General features: G+C 37.2%; 1 protein-coding gene across 1 annotated transcript in view; it reads left to right on the top strand.

Annotated features, from left to right (window-relative positions):
• Positions 1-16030, top strand: part of naaladl2 (N-acetylated alpha-linked acidic dipeptidase like 2) — a 295368-nt gene that overhangs the window by 99126 nt on the left and 180212 nt on the right. The window lies entirely within an intron of this gene.

Raw genomic sequence — 16030 nt, forward strand, 5'->3', positions numbered from 1 at the left:
TCGGGAAAATAGGATGCTGGTCTCCCTGTGTTAAAGGTGGAGTTAAATTCAAATGGACAGCTGAATTATGCTTCATGGTTGTGGCTTTCACTCGTTTTAACCTAGCAGGTTTGATCCTTTCCTAAGTGTAGTCAGCTGTGAAATAACAGTGGACTACAACGTTTTCTTGTCTTGGTCGTCTTCTGGGTGCTTTCTGCCTCTTTTACAAACCTCTGAAGGGCAAGAAGTCTTGATGACTGTTCAGGAGTTCTCGACAACGCCCCGGTTTTTATCAGACAGGGCGCAAGGTTTGATTTACCAAAGAAGGTATACCTGTTGGTCCTGGAACAACATTCTTATCAAACATTTTTTATTTCAAGGTTGTGTTAAAGGATTAGTTCACTTCAGAATGAACATTTCCTGATGATTTACTCACCCCCATGTCATCCAAGACTTTCATGTCTTTCTTTCTTCAGTTGAAAATAAATTAAGGTTTTTGATAAAAACAGTCCAGGACTTTTCTCCATATACTTTAATGGGGTCCAAATTGCTGTTTCAATGCAGCTTCAAAGGGCTCTACACGATCCCAGCCGAGGAATAAGGGTCTTATCTGGCAAAATGATCTGTCATTTAAAAAAAAAAAATAATTGTTTATATACGTTTTAACCACAAATGCTCGTCTTCCACTAGCTCTGCGATGCGCCACGCATTACGTAATCACGTTGGAAAGGTCACTTTGTAAACACTAGGTCGGTTCTTCCGCCCACTGTATCGTGACCTTTCCAACGTGATTACGTAATGTGTGGCGCATCGCAGAGCTAGTGCAAGACGAGCATTTGTGGTTAAAAAGTATGGAAATGTTACATTTTTTTACAAAATGACCGATCGTTTCGCTAAGACCCTTAATCCCGACTGGGATCATGTAGAGCCCTTTGAAGATGCATTGAAACTGCAATTTAGACTTTCAACCCGTTGGTCCCCATAGTCCACTATATGGAGTAAAATACTAGAATGTTTCCTCAAAAACCGTAATCACTTTTTGACGGAAGAAAGAAAGACATGAACATCTTGGGGTGAGTAAATTATCAGGAAATTTTTATTCTGAAGTGTACTAATCCTTTAAGGGTTGAAATGTTGTTCCAGGACCAAGACTCAAACCTGATTATTTCATAGGTCCTTATTGCAGCTCAGTCTAACCAAGAACTGCACACTTAGACAGTAAGAGAACATCTGGCATTAATATTTATGTGTATCTGTCGTTCTTCGTAATTTAATTCCTACATTTAACACAAAATGTACCTACTCACTCTTTTGCTGTGTGATTGAAGTTAACAAAATGCTTTCCAGTCTACACATTTAGATTAAATACGCTACTTTCATGAATGGAGTTAGACATTAAATAATTACATTAAATCATTATCCAGAAACAATATGACAATATGGATGTTCTTATGGTGTCGTACACCGTGCACATCCTGTCCCGATCGCAATGACTGTTAATGCGCTGGTATTCAAAGACCTTGGGTGCCTCTGTCTCTATCAGCAAAAAAAATTAAATAAAAAAATGCCTGAGAACTGACACTGAAGTTTGATAATGTCCTAATATTAGTGCACATTAGGCTTATATCTTTCTTGCTTCTAACAATATTTTGGGGGATTGGGGAGAAATTAATTGCAATGGTGGCGTGTCAGTTCAGTCAAACGGTTAAAAATAGCTGGAAATATGTGTAGTAAAGGTTTATAGGCACTCTGATTCTTTCCAGTATAAGTGTTTCGTTTAATTGTGTCGGATTATTCACACAGAAATCTACACAGAATCCTGGCTTAAATGGAAAAACATAACCTTTTTTCACAAAGAAAACAAAGCAATATACAGCCACTAACCTTGCAAACTTATTCAAAATGCTCATTATATGAGCCCAGTTTCTTCTTAACACAATAAATACAGTATGACTAGTCAAATATCCAGGTACTCGTTCTGCGATAACTATTCAAAAAGTAAAAAATACTACTCGATTTTTCTTTACTCCTTGTGTGAAGCCAGCCAATCAGAAGTGGCAATTTTTCAGCCAGAGTTTGGCTTTTTTTCTTCTTCATCTTCAATATGTGTCAGATGAACTGTGGGCTGAGACATTGCTGATGGTGTGAGTTCAGGGGACTCTTAACCACAGCAACAGAAAGCTTTTTCATTTTTAACACTAATCAAAGTATATTTGACGGGCAAAAACAACATGGCTGAATGTGGTGCTTTAATAGGAAAAGTCATTTTTGTGAGAGATGGAACATTTGGACCAATTTGTAAAATTGCTTTGAAAGAATCAAAATCTTTTTTCAGTCATACACAAATAACCTGAGAAAACAGAAATGATTGGTTAGTGACTTACTGCACTTATTAAATTAGACGATAAGCCCACCCTCTCACATTTCCTCACATCTCTGGCACAACAGTGCAGTTGATTTCCTTCATATCTTGATGGCTGGCAGCCTGGCAGGAGAACAGCTATTTTAAGTAATGAACTTTTTAAAATTTTATCTCTGGAGCAGCAGTGCGAATGAGCCTCAGTGTGAGGCCTAAACCAAAGCGTTTCTAGTCCCCCCAAAAAACGTTTAAAGTTAATTTTTGTGACATGTCTGGAGTGTGTGAGGAGGTGTAATAGTGCAATGTGGGCCATCAGAAGTCACAGACACTCTCAACCACCCTCTGCTTGTAAGACACATGACATTTAACACTGATTTATCTGAGGATTACCGAAGTGACTCTCTCCAGGTCGTGGGAGTTATTAAGGAGGAAGGTGACACACAGGTTCCAAATGGATGCCACATGCAGGCAAATGTCCCATAATTCATGTTGGCCTCCACAAGTTCTGCATGCCACATGAATGTAAATCAGTGAAGTCTGAGGGGAAAATTCACTAAACATCCCTTTTGTATCAGTTATAAGCCCCGATATACTCACTGCAAAGTTCTTTTTCGTTCTTCGCTTAGAGGTAGAAAGAAGTTTGAAATACCTTTGCAGTGGTATACTGCATCCCGAAGACGCCCATGCTACTGGGAGCTGCGTTTAGATGAAAATGTAAATATGTGCTGCACGTTTTTTTCTCAAATGATGCCACACCAGTTCTTCGATTTAGCTTGAAGTATATCTGAGCCTTAATTCATGGCACACGTTAAAAACTGTCTTATTCACTACTTCACTCTAGCTTAACCAGGCGCTATCTACTCATAACTATGTGCCAGTTCAGTCATTGTCATTTATTTCAGCACATACATGCCTTCTTTGTATGTAAATTAGGCTCATTATAGATTGTGCCTCATTCACAATACAATACAAAACGTGACATTTACACAACACCGTTTTCAACTAAAAACGTTTTATGTGTTTTGGCCTTTCATTTACATGACAACAGCGTTTTGGGGGCCTGCAAACGCAAAACTTTTTTTAAAACGGGTTTCAAAGTGATTTTTTATTTTTATAACTGTTATTGTCTCCATGTAAACTATAAAACGCGAATTTGTGCAAACAATGACGCAAAGTGTTTCTTTACAAAGTAACATCGCCTACTACTGGCCTGGTATAATAGAGCATTTCTAGTTGTTTTCGCAGATCTGTGTGAACGGGGAGCATTTTGACGTGTTTTCGACATATTTCCGTATTTAGGACATCGTTGTTGTGTAAACGTACCCTAACACATAAAAATGAACTGTAAACAGTGCAAATCAAACAAGGTCACAACTCACACAAAACTCTAACCCAAAACAGACATTACACTGTCAGATTGATTTTATGGTATTTTCAGAAAAAAATTATTTCTCTTAAGGTTTAAGCATCCACGTATCCATGAAAATATATAGTTGCCTTGAAATTTTAGGAGGTTCCCACAAGGGAATCATATTCAGGTGTCTGTGGCATGAAAACAAATTATAAAAATCCTTGGCTTAAACAATAAGGCTTGGCAATAACAAGGTCATGTGTTTGATTTGTAGAGAATGTATAAAATATGCCATTACCTGATTTTTACAGTTTTTTTTATGAATCGTGTACAAAAACTAAAACTAAAATGCTGCTATCTTCAGGTGCATGCTTTCAAAGTGCAAGTTTTCTTTAAACTGTTACGTTATTGCCTTTGTGTAAACTACAAAAATAAGAATTTGTGAAAACGGTGACGTCATGCGCATGTGTATTATGTTTTCAGTCTATAGGCGAGTAGTGTTTCTTTACAGTGACATCGCCAACTACTGGCCTGGGATGCATAATACAGCGTTTTAAATCATTTTCGCGGATCCATGGGAATGGGGATCGCTTTGACAACGTTGTCATCTGTACAAAAAACAAAAACCGTAAAAAGAACTAAAGGATTTTTAGTACATCGTTGTTGTGTAAACATAACCTCAGTCTTTGTGAATTTCCTCCAGACTGTCAGAACTTATTTGGGTTGCAACCTCAGTGTTGTAGGTTTATCAGAATAATTTAACCAAAACTGACATATAGAACTATCACCCTAACTAAATAGATGTCCTTTTGTGCTCCTTGTCCCTTTTCCACCCACAAGAATATCTAAGAATTTTTTTGTGTGTTTTTTTTTTTTTTTGTGGTTTTCCTGCAATCAGAAAAAGCGATGAGATATGCAATGTTCTGATAAGGAGAGCCTCTCAAGATCAGCCCGGGGCAATGTCATCACTATACTTACCTCTTTATTTAGCTGTGGCCGCAGATTTAAGATATAGAGAAGAACAGTTGAATGTTTTCAACATCATGAAGTTATCTTTTTCCCTTTTACGACCTTCATATTAAATGAATGCCAGTTTGACTCTTGTATCACACAACACGTTTCCCGTCTATTCCAAATTGTTGTTGGATTTGATTGTTGGAATGTTGCCATTGAGCCATTGAACCATCAAAGAACCATTGACATTTCTCAACAAATTATTTGTTGTTATTTGTGTGAATTAAACAGATTTCATTGGGAAGCCTTGACCCTCAGGCTCTGTAAAAACCTCAAAGTGCAAAGTGAAATGGAACTCGCTGAGATATCTTTTTTGATCCTACTGTGAAAACACACTCTTGTGGTAATTGCAGTTTGTTTAGTGAGAGCGATTCAATTGTCCTTGACTAAATGTTGATGTTTGTGAGTGGAGGTTTTTCAAAAATAACTTTTTGGAATTGCACCAGTTCTCTTGCTGTGAAACATCTGTTTACGCAGGTGTTCGTCTGTGTTTGCGGGGGTGGGTTTGAATGTGTGTGTCTGTGTAATGCAAGTTAGGAGTATAAATCTTGGTTGAAGAGTGTAGCATTTGCCAGCGTATGTAATGACAGACCATAGCTGAGAACCAGAGAGACATTCTGCCTGATTCTGCGTCCGTGTTTGTTTGAATCAGACATGCAGAACAAGAGCCTTTAGACTCATAAATGCCATTTTATCGCAGTTGATGAAACATACGATAGCCACCAAATATGAATTTGGTTGTAATCTAGCCTCTTCTAATGTACTGAATGTACGATTTTCACATGGTGGACGATAAAACAGATGAAAAAAAAGCCAAAACACTTACAATGAAGGAGGGGCCCGAGACTATAATACAGAAAAAATAGTATAAATGTATATATAAGCTGTCAATTAAATATTGATTTATTTGCATTTAATTAATCAACATTTCATTGACTGCATTTGAAACTTGCCCAGACAGCAACATTGTGTCGGCCAAGATTCGGCTCACATCTGGTACGCGTTGAATCCACGTGTACCAGGTGTGGCCCGGATCTGGGCCGACACTATATTGCCGTCTGGGTGAAGTACATATATTCACAAGATTATTTGTAAGATTGTTTTCAATATGATTTGTTATTGATGTTATTTTAAAAGAAAAAAAGTAAAGCCAAATAGCTTAGTCCCTCACGCAATACCATAAATATTCTAAGTAAACCTGGGGACCACAGCATCCTCACATCAAACAGCACTCACATTTTCTTCAGCACTTATGATGAAAGATGGCAGCGAGCTGGTTGTGTAGTTCTGATCACACACAAGCTGAGCAACTGCCATTGAGAGGAACAGAAATGCCAATGAATAACTTTCTCCAGGTATTGTCGAGCTCCTCTCTAAAGTCTGGGGCTTGCAGGTAGCTTGCTTGAGTGTTGTTGACTGGTCTGTTTGTGGACCAGTGTGAGCAGTTGGTTTTAGGCTATTTAAGAGATTCTGTGGGGGATTTTCTTTCAAAGCCACCTGCGGGACACATCACTTCAACTCAGCTGTCTGCTGGCCCACGGCTCTGACCTTTTGTCTGATGCCTGTCTGTCTTGTCAAGTCGTAACAGTGTTAGAGAACAGGGGCTATGTATGGTTTGACCTGACAGAAACGAAGGCACATGTGTGTGTGTGTGTGTGTGTGTGTGTGTGTGTGTGTGTGTGTGTGTGTGTGCGTGTGCGTGTGCGTGTGTGCGTGTGTGCGTGTGTGTGTGTGTGTGTGTGTGTGTGTGTAATTTGCCTCCATGAATGACTGTATACCTTGAAGGAGGGACACTGATGTAAAATCTGCAGCTTTTAATTTTTAACACTCAGACTGAATCAGCAGAGCAGACTGACTTTCTTGCGAAATAATGCATACATAAAGAAAGCAGTTAATTATCTGGATTCCAGCTGGTCACTAGAAGTTTGATCAGCCACCATATTCCATAAACCAGCTTGTCCTACTGGATTTTCCGCCAGGGAAAAGACAGCTGGGTTTTCCTTTAATTTCTTCCATTGGTAGTGTGAAAATTAAATGGGTACGCTATGTTACTGTCTGTCATTCGATTAAAACCTGGCCTTTTTCTTTGATAAACAAATACATTTAAAAAGAGAAATTTGTTTTACTATGCAACGCCAGCAGCTTGTCTACAAATGTAACAAATTCAGGTTAAAATGAAACATGCAGAACGTCAAAATGAACAAATAATTGATGACCTAGACTTTCATTTAATTTACCTCTGCCATGAGCACATCCAGTTAAGCAAGTCAGCAAAAAAATAGAGTTAAGATAAGTGATAAGCCATTAGAAATATACTATAATAATATTAACAGTAAGAACTAGAAATAGTGGTAGAGCTTAGAAACACAACTTCTATTGCATTTCATTGGTGCACATTTTCACTGGTTTTGCTGATGTTAATTCAAATGTTTAAAATACACTAAAAGCACTTAAAGGCTGAACTGTGTGTCTGGTCATCCTGAAATATTTATGCACGTTCACAATACTCAGTTATAATATGACTAGGTACAAGCTAAATTTGTGCATAATGATGTGTGACACTTTTACAACATTTTAGCAGTTAATGCAGTCAAGCAGCTTGTTATACACATACTTAGCTAGAGGCTACACTGTGAATGTTTAGCGTTTTGTTTTTGGTCATAATTTGGTTAGTTGTCTCCTTGCATCGATGGTTTACTTAAATCTCAAAAGTCACTCTAGTGATTTTTTTTTCCATGCACCATCAAAACATCACTTTTGTATGGATGCTTGTTTCCGCCACTGAATAATAAATAAATAATAATAATTGCGACTTTTTATCTCACAATTCTGACTTTTTTTCTCACAATTGCGATATATCAAGTCAGAATTGTGACTTTTTTTCTCAGAATTGCGAGATATGAAGTCAGAATTGTGAGAAATAAAGTCGCAATTCTGAGATATAAAGTCGCAATTGCGAGATGTAAAGTCGCAATTCTGAGAAATAAAGTCGCAATTCTGAGATATAAAGTCGCAATTCTGAGATATAAAGTCGCAATTGCGAGATATAAAGTCGCAATTCTGAGAAATAAAGTCGCAATTCTGAGATATAAAGTCGCAATTGCGAGATGTAAAGTCGCAATTTCGAGATATAAAGTCGCAATTGCGAGATATAAAGTCGCAATTCTGAGAAATAAAGTCGCAATTCTGAGATATAAAGTCGCAATTGCGAGATGTAAAGTCGCAATTGCGAGATATAAAGTCGCAATTCTGAGAAATAAAGTCGCAATTGCGAGATGTAAAGTCGCAATTGCGAGATATAAAGTCGCAATTCTGAGAAATAAAGTCGCAATTGTGAGATATAAAGTCGCAATTCTGAGAAATAAAGTCGCAATTGGGAGATATAAAGTCAGAATTGCACGATATAAAGTCGCAATTGTGTGTTATAAAGTCTGAATTGTGAGATATAAACTATTCTGTGGTAAAAAAAAAAAAAAAAAAAAATCCGTCTTTTTTTCCCTTAGAATTGGACTTTATATATCACAATTGTGAGTTTATATCTCACAATTCTGAGAAAAGATGTCAGAATTGTGAGATATAAACTCGCAATTCGGATTCGGACTTTATTTCACGCAATTCTGACTTTATATCTTGCAATTCTGACTTTATAACACGCAATTGCGACTTTATTTCACGCAATTCTGACTTTATATCTTGCAATTCTGAGAAATAAAGTCAGAATTGCGAGATGTAAACTCGCAATTGTGAGATAAAAAGTCGCAATTATCTTTTAAAATGTTTTATTCTGTGGCGGAAACAAGCTTCCATACTTTTGTGTCCTATTTTAAATGTATGTCTTGTGCCTTATTCAGCTTGTCTTAGAGGATTGCACTTTACTCAAGGTTTCATTTTTGGTTTGCTTTGCCGTTTTTTTTTTTTTTTTTTTTTTTTGGGGGGTCTTATAATGCATTTTAGCAGTTAATGCAGTCAAAGTGTCATCTGACTGCACTGTACATAATAAATGCATGTTTATGAATTACACATAAAAATAACGTGCTATCAGAAATTTCATTATCCCCACTTTTGAAGTCGTGATCACAAGCTTGTCGCATTTAAGTGGGTAACTTCAAAGAGCATTCATGTGCAATTTTTGACTAGGAAACTCATATTTATGATAATTCTGATAGAACGTGAAGACAGCATCAGTGAAAACAGGCAGATATAATGGTAGCTTTAGCAACAGTAGCCGTACAGAGAGCCAACAAGCTCTTTCAGAAAGGCAATTTGGGAAGGACTCACAACATACGATGTGTGATATTAACTTTGTCTGGATCTGAAGTTTGTGCACAAAGCGTTGGTATCAGAATCAGCGTTCAATCCTTTTTGAAAATCCAGCGCTGAAAAGACCCTCGTTTGTGAAGCAGTCCAGTGTATAAACGTATTAGACTCTAGCGATCTAAATGAAATTTAACCACAATTATGTGCATTGGTACATCCCAAAACACAACACTTGTAATGCTTCTTTGGCGCAGACATTGTACAACCTCCAGCAGCTACAGCGAGGATACAGAAATGGCGGACTCTGTGCTTCTCATTCAGGGTTGTGTCTATGCTAATAGGACAAACTTTTGATTTATGGGAATTATAACAAAAAATTGAGTGAGTGGATTTTTACCATTATAGACTGGTTGTTCTCAACTTTTTTTTTCAAACACCTTATAAAAGCGAATTTTGCATAATAGGTCCTCTTTAAATCTCAAATCAGGAAACATCACTCTACTGACTTTTGTCTTGCACTATCAAAACGTCACTTTTGTGCCAATTTTCAGATGTGCGTCTGGTGCCTTATTCAAAATGTCTCAGAGGATTGCACTTTAAACAAGGTTTGATGGTTTTTGGATTTTTTTTTTAAACCTTTCAATAGATAGAAAATTAGAAATATAATAATTTTTGTTCTGAAGATGAACAAAAGTCTTACATGTATATGTTTAGAATGACCTGAGGGTGAGTAAATAATGACAGAATGATGACTGAATTTAAATTTTTGCAAATAAGCCTTTCATAACTTTTTTTTTTTTTTTTCAAACGCTTGATAATATCTGAAGATTGTCAAGCCTTTGAAAGAATCCTCCATTCTAAGGTAAGAATGTCACAGGAGCAATGTTTTGGTGGTCCAAGATAAAGGTCGCTACAGTGACATTTATCTTATGAAATCAGTGTCCATTACTTCCCTGAAGTTGACAGCCCTGCTCGCATCACCCCATTAAATCCTCACTGGGAGATTGAGAGATGTCTGGTTCAGAAAATGGACACATTGGATTTACAGTTCTCTACTGATTACCCTCTTTGGGATTACAGCTGCCTGGGGGAAACACAGGTTAAAGGTCATCCTAATTGAATCATCACTCCCTGTCCCCAGTGAGTCAGCTACATGGTTTTGGTGGTATAGTCTTAATAAGGTGGACACAAGGTTGCTGAAGAAGAGTAGGATCTTCGCTCTCTTCTATTTTTTTTTTATCAAATCAAGCTTCCGTTGTGCCACAGAGCAGGGCGTAGGTGTCCTTACGGAGATGAGAGAAACAAGGGACTGGTGGACCTCCGCCAGCAACAAACAGATTGTGTATCCATTTTTCATTGCTCCTCTATGTCAGCCGAATCGCTGGCTTGTCATATTAACAGTTGCCGAGCCACTGCACCCAGCCAACATGCTCTAGGCCAACACGCATTTATTACATTCTCATAACAGCAGTCCGCTAGTATTAACAAACTCAAGGCGTTTCACTTTTTTTTTTTTTTTTTCTTCATTTCTAATCCACAGATGTTTATTGTCCCTTTATTTAGCAATTCTGATTTATGTGCAATGCATGTGGGGTGAGAAAGTGTTTTATTTCCTAGTACATTTATACCCTGGTAAACCAGAGTTCTCGCGAGAGCACAAGTTGAATTTGCTCAGCGAGTTACTCTGGTGTCGAGTAATGATGCTCATTAAATATGCCCCTTTATCTAAGCTGCACCAATCACATCGGGTTATCTGATATAGGCGGGCCAGAGGCGAGATGACGGCGCTCGAATCGTTCCTTTGCAAGAAGGGCGTTTTTGCTGTTTTGCCGACCGGATACGGTAAGAGTCTAATCTACCAGTTAGCTCCGCTGGTAGCTAAGCGATAACTTGTTGTGATTGGTCGTAGTGTTATCCAATTGCGTGCAGTGAGATTTTCAAATGCATGCTTGGTGCCGCCCTTCGAGCTTGCGGATTTTCATTAGTCGACGCCAGACCATTAATCTTTTAGATTTAGGTCTGGATTTCCAGGCTAGTGCATTTAGGATATATTTAATAAAATTAGATGATTTGAATTCCATTATTTTCCATGGCAATTGTTATATTTTTCTTGTTTTCCTTATAACGTCAAAATAGGGGGAGATAGCAAACCGTTTGCACACTAAAAATAGTCGTAAATTTGTTTACAGAGAAATCTCAGGCATGCCATAAAAGCTGTTTATTTATCATTCAACAGTCTCGTGGCAGGGTGCATGTCTTAATCTTTATTAAAGTTCTGTGGAGCAGCTGAGTTCTGCTAATTAGATCTCACAAAGATGCAATGTAATAATTTCATTTTCTGTTTGCAGGAAAGCTTCATGTTAAAGGTTTGTATAAGCCAGTGCTCAAGGGCACATTCTGAGGATCTAATTAATGGTTATTTATCCTAGATGGATTATAGTTATTAATTGGTATTTTAGTCAGCACAGAATTCTGACTGAACATGTTGTATAACACATGTTGCTTTTAAATATACATGTTCTCAGAAACGTATGCCCATGTTACTTGTGTACGCAGCATCTCTCGTGCCCAGCGTTAGGCTTGTGAGCTTAAATTTGAACTGTATTATGTGGTAAACTCACTAGAGGGCACTATGGTGAATCCTGCAAGGGATATTTTCTACTGCAGATGTGTGCTAGCCAGGGAAATGCTTTTAAGTGATACTTGTGCAATTCATGTTTTCGTGAGTGCTGGTTTTTGGAAAGAAAGAGATAGATTTGGTTATTTGGATCAAATTCTCTATATGCTTTTTTGAAAGGGAGATTTAGAGAGAGATATTCGGATATCCCCAGAGCCACTGCTGTGAGATGCAGCAGGACAGAGTCTGATTGTGTTCGATACCTGGGAGACATGAGGAAGAGTATAGGCATTGTCTTGAGAAGATGCGGTCTTATATTGGAGCCTGAAGGATGTAAAATGCTACTTGAGGGGGTTCAAAGCTTGAAGCTTGTTTTTGTTTGTTTTTTTCCACACGGATTCTCTCACACAAGACACTTGGACACAACCTTTAAGCCAATTGGAACAAATACATGCTATGAATTAAAGAAATGGTTCACCCAAAAAATCTTGTTGCAATCCTTTCTTCTGTGGAACACAAAAGGAAATATTTTGAAAAATGTGCTAGTTGCTCTTTTCAATGCAATACAGTAAATTGGGACTGGAGAATTGGTTGATCTGATTCTCAAAAAGCATTCTGAATGTTTCATTCGAGAATCTGATCTCTACTGCGCTTGTTTTTAAGTTCATTTTACTGACTCAATGAACTGTTCACAACGGTTCGCAAGTTAAGTTCTCAAAATTTTCAGTGAATAATTAATTCAATTTCAGTCTTTTCCTTCTTCACGTGGAATATAGGCGTGAGGCATATGCACCAATTTTATAATACGTTTATGTTGTTTTTGCATAATTTCTGAAGCTTGAAAGCTCTAGTCCCCATTCATTGTAAATGCATGGATAAAAAAGCGAGTTGCACATTAAGTGTTTCACAGAAGAAAGAAAATCATATGATTTTGGGAAGACATAAAGGCAAGTAAACTGACATAATTTTAATAGTTAATCTATTTAATTTTAGTTTTAAGACAGCAGCAAGCCTTCTAGGAAGAATACAGGAGGAATATATGCATTTTGAACATTCGCAGAGCTGCTTTCCACAAATGGCATTTACTGATTTAATTTTTTAAACTTCTCCATAAGTGCAAAGACTTACCGAGGATGCTAAAAAAAAAAAAAAAAAAAAAAAAAAAAAACTCGCCCACATCATGTATGTGTGTGGAAGGTTGGGATCTCTGCATCTGCAGAAAATGTTGTTAAGGTGCCTGAAGCGAATGAGCATCTTGGTTGTTCTCTTATTTCTAGAGAGGCAACCTTCACCCCAGGGCCTGAATATCCTCTGTGCTCCTACAATGACAAACCCCATGTAGCGCTCTCGTTTGAAGTGTGCATTGCTTAAGGGCTGTGGAGATTGATAGCGATTGCCACACACAAAAATATCTATCTAGGCCATCAAGGCAGGAAGTATTCGCTGCCTTATCTTGTCAAATAAAGGGCAGCATTGCTCATTTAAATAAGACGGAGGGTGTAAGCATATGCTTAAAAACCTGTTTGTTAGAGATATGATGTATAATTTAGATTTAAATATTGAACCTAAATCACTGATCTATTTGACTGGATTGCTCATGACGTCATAAAAAGTGAAGCTGCCGCACCGCCATATTGATATTTCCTCACATTCTATTGAATTAATAGGAAATACTGTTTTTATTCGTACAGTAACTGTAAATCATTTTTTTTAACAGTATGTATTTCGTAGCAGTAAAGATAATTATTTAAATGTCAGTTAAATTAATAATTAGCTCAAAAATATATACAAATAACACTTAATTCAAATGCAAACTCATGCTAATAAAAAGCCATATACATAATTTGAGCTTTTCCAAGAGTCTGAAGTGGTTCAACAAAAAGACATCAGGAAATAATATACACGCTTCTCAACTTATTTAGAAAAATACTGCTGACTTATTATGGATTTAACGACATAAAGCTTTATTTCCAAGCATGTATACTGTTGCTCCGAGCAAGATGAACCACTCAATTCAAAGTTAGCTGTCACAGTAGACACACCCATCTTAACCATTTCTATATATCGCTTATCCTGCCCAAAACAACCATAAACATTACAGAAAATGTTCGAATTATCAATTCATGTACATACATAGTGCTGGTCTGAATTATTTGCCCCCTTGGTAAATATGATAAAAGTAAATCTGCATTGTTTAGCCTTTTGATCCACTGTATATCTTAAAAACTATTCATGTGCAACTAATTTGCTGCAAATCAAGTGATTTTATAGGTCAATGTTTTGGCTGTAAGTCTATGATGTTGGTAGGGAGATGTAAGATAGCTGTTCGAACACTTACAGTGGCTCCACCATGAGCAGTCCAGTTGTTTATATAGATCTGTGATCTAAATGCATTATATGCCCGGCCCCTGTTTATAGAACTAATAGATTTTGGAAGTTTATTTTGATTTTTCAAAACTACAGACAAACTGGTACTTGTTCACTCAGCACCGCAGAATTACAAATTATTCAAAGTCATATTTTTGGTAGATTACTAAACTAAAAAAGTATAGCTCAAAAAAGCATGCTTTCAAGTAGCCTTCAACAGAATGCAACAGTGCCCACTGACTATTTCAGCAGCCTTGCTGCCGGAAGTATAGCCTATTTCCTATTTGCGGTTTCCCATAGGGATTAAACAAAAAAGAACTTTGTTTAAGAGTTATAAGCCATGAACCAAGCCAACCAGTTACGAGGTGAATTACAAAATACCAAAATTTGATTGAAGCAACGAAACAAAAAAAGCATTTGGAAATTGTATAAAAAGGCAAAAATACAAGACTGTGTACTTACCTTCAATGAGGGAAAGACTTACACTTCCATTAGGCATTGCAAATGACATAATCGAATTTAAAAAATGGATAAATATAAAACTTTTGATTTAAATATGTTGATAATATATTATAGTTTACTGCAAAATGTTAATTTTGTGCATGCAAATATTTAAGTAGTTTGAGAGTGTAGGGAAATTGGGATTTATACTTCCGAAACCCGACTGTTGCACTCAATAAAGTTTGATGTTAGCATGTTGCTAAGCTAATTTGATGACATTCTCATAAGGATAAAAATATGTAGCACATACGAATATAGTATAAAAAATCAAATCGAAATATTGTTGCAATATTTAGTACGTGCACTTATGTGTACTAAAATACTGGGTAATATAAAATAACTACATGGTTTAAGGTGCAGGTTCAGGTTTAGTACCTAGTTGTTACCCAGTTATTGTAATTACTGTAATAAGTATAATATGTGCATGGGGAACAGGACTGTAAAATAAAGTGCTACCAAAATATTCCACCACTTTATTTCCACCATTTTGGATTTATTTTTTCACTCTTAGTGAGTTAGAAAACATGGGATTCTACCTTGTAGCTTGTGGAATAGCTTTGACAGTTCATTTGATTATTCAAAACTACAGACAAGCCAGTACTTGTTCCCTCAGCAGCCCAGATTTACTCAAAAGTCCTTTAATCAAAGTCACACTTTCGGTACGCTTACAGACTAAGAAGTGTTCTCCTTGTTATAATTAGCCCAAGAAAGCATGCTTTCATCCAGCCTTGTACGAATTCAGGGCGTGAGTGATCACATACAAAAGGCATAATGAGGTCGAGACTTTACCTCTCTGTGTCATTTTAACAAGACTTACGCACTAATGGCTTTTGTTACATCACCTAGCAGACATTTCACCACCCTTGTTGTTGGACAGAACCTTCCATAAGTATTCTGCTTCTACAGTGCCATGTACGCGCAAAAGCATGCAGTGTTCCCACATACATTCCCCAACTGCTCCCTCTCCCTCTAAAACATAGCATGAGTATGACTTCTTAGATACCACCTGACCTTTATTTCAATTGGAAAAACATATTTGTGATGGAAAGGGCGCAAGCAGGGCTCAAGCGGGAATGCTTACATCCATGACTGCGAGAGAGGCTGAAGATGAAAGAGTGTGTAGATGCGAAGATTGTAGAAATGGTCTAGCGCTCCAGAACTTACCTCATTAGCACGTAGGTGCTATTTCATATAGGCAAAGCTATAATAAGCGTGCAAGGTATTTTCTAGTGCCTTGGACCTTTGACTCACTGGTGTTGTTCCTGTAGTTTTTGGTCATTATTGAAACTGACATAGAAGCCTTGGAGATTTTTTTTTTTTTTAAACAGGGGACATATTTGCTTTGCTCTGAAAGCTAGCATTGGATTGGAACATTCATGGAAGCTGCCTTCTGAGAAAGAATCCTAATCATTGTGGTGGTCAAGTGATTTATTTGGAATGTTAAAGGGATGAACAAATGGCAAACTGCACCGATTCACAGTTGATTTTGAACTTCTAAAAGTACGGCAAAATTTTTGTGGCCAAAATTAAGTAATTTCAATAGGAATCAATAGAATGTCTATTCTAGAAATGTTTCGCGTGATGG

This window comes from Squalius cephalus (genome assembly GCF_949319135.1).
Source record: "Squalius cephalus genome assembly, chromosome: 22".
Taxonomy (NCBI): Eukaryota; Metazoa; Chordata; class Actinopteri; order Cypriniformes; family Leuciscidae; genus Squalius; species Squalius cephalus.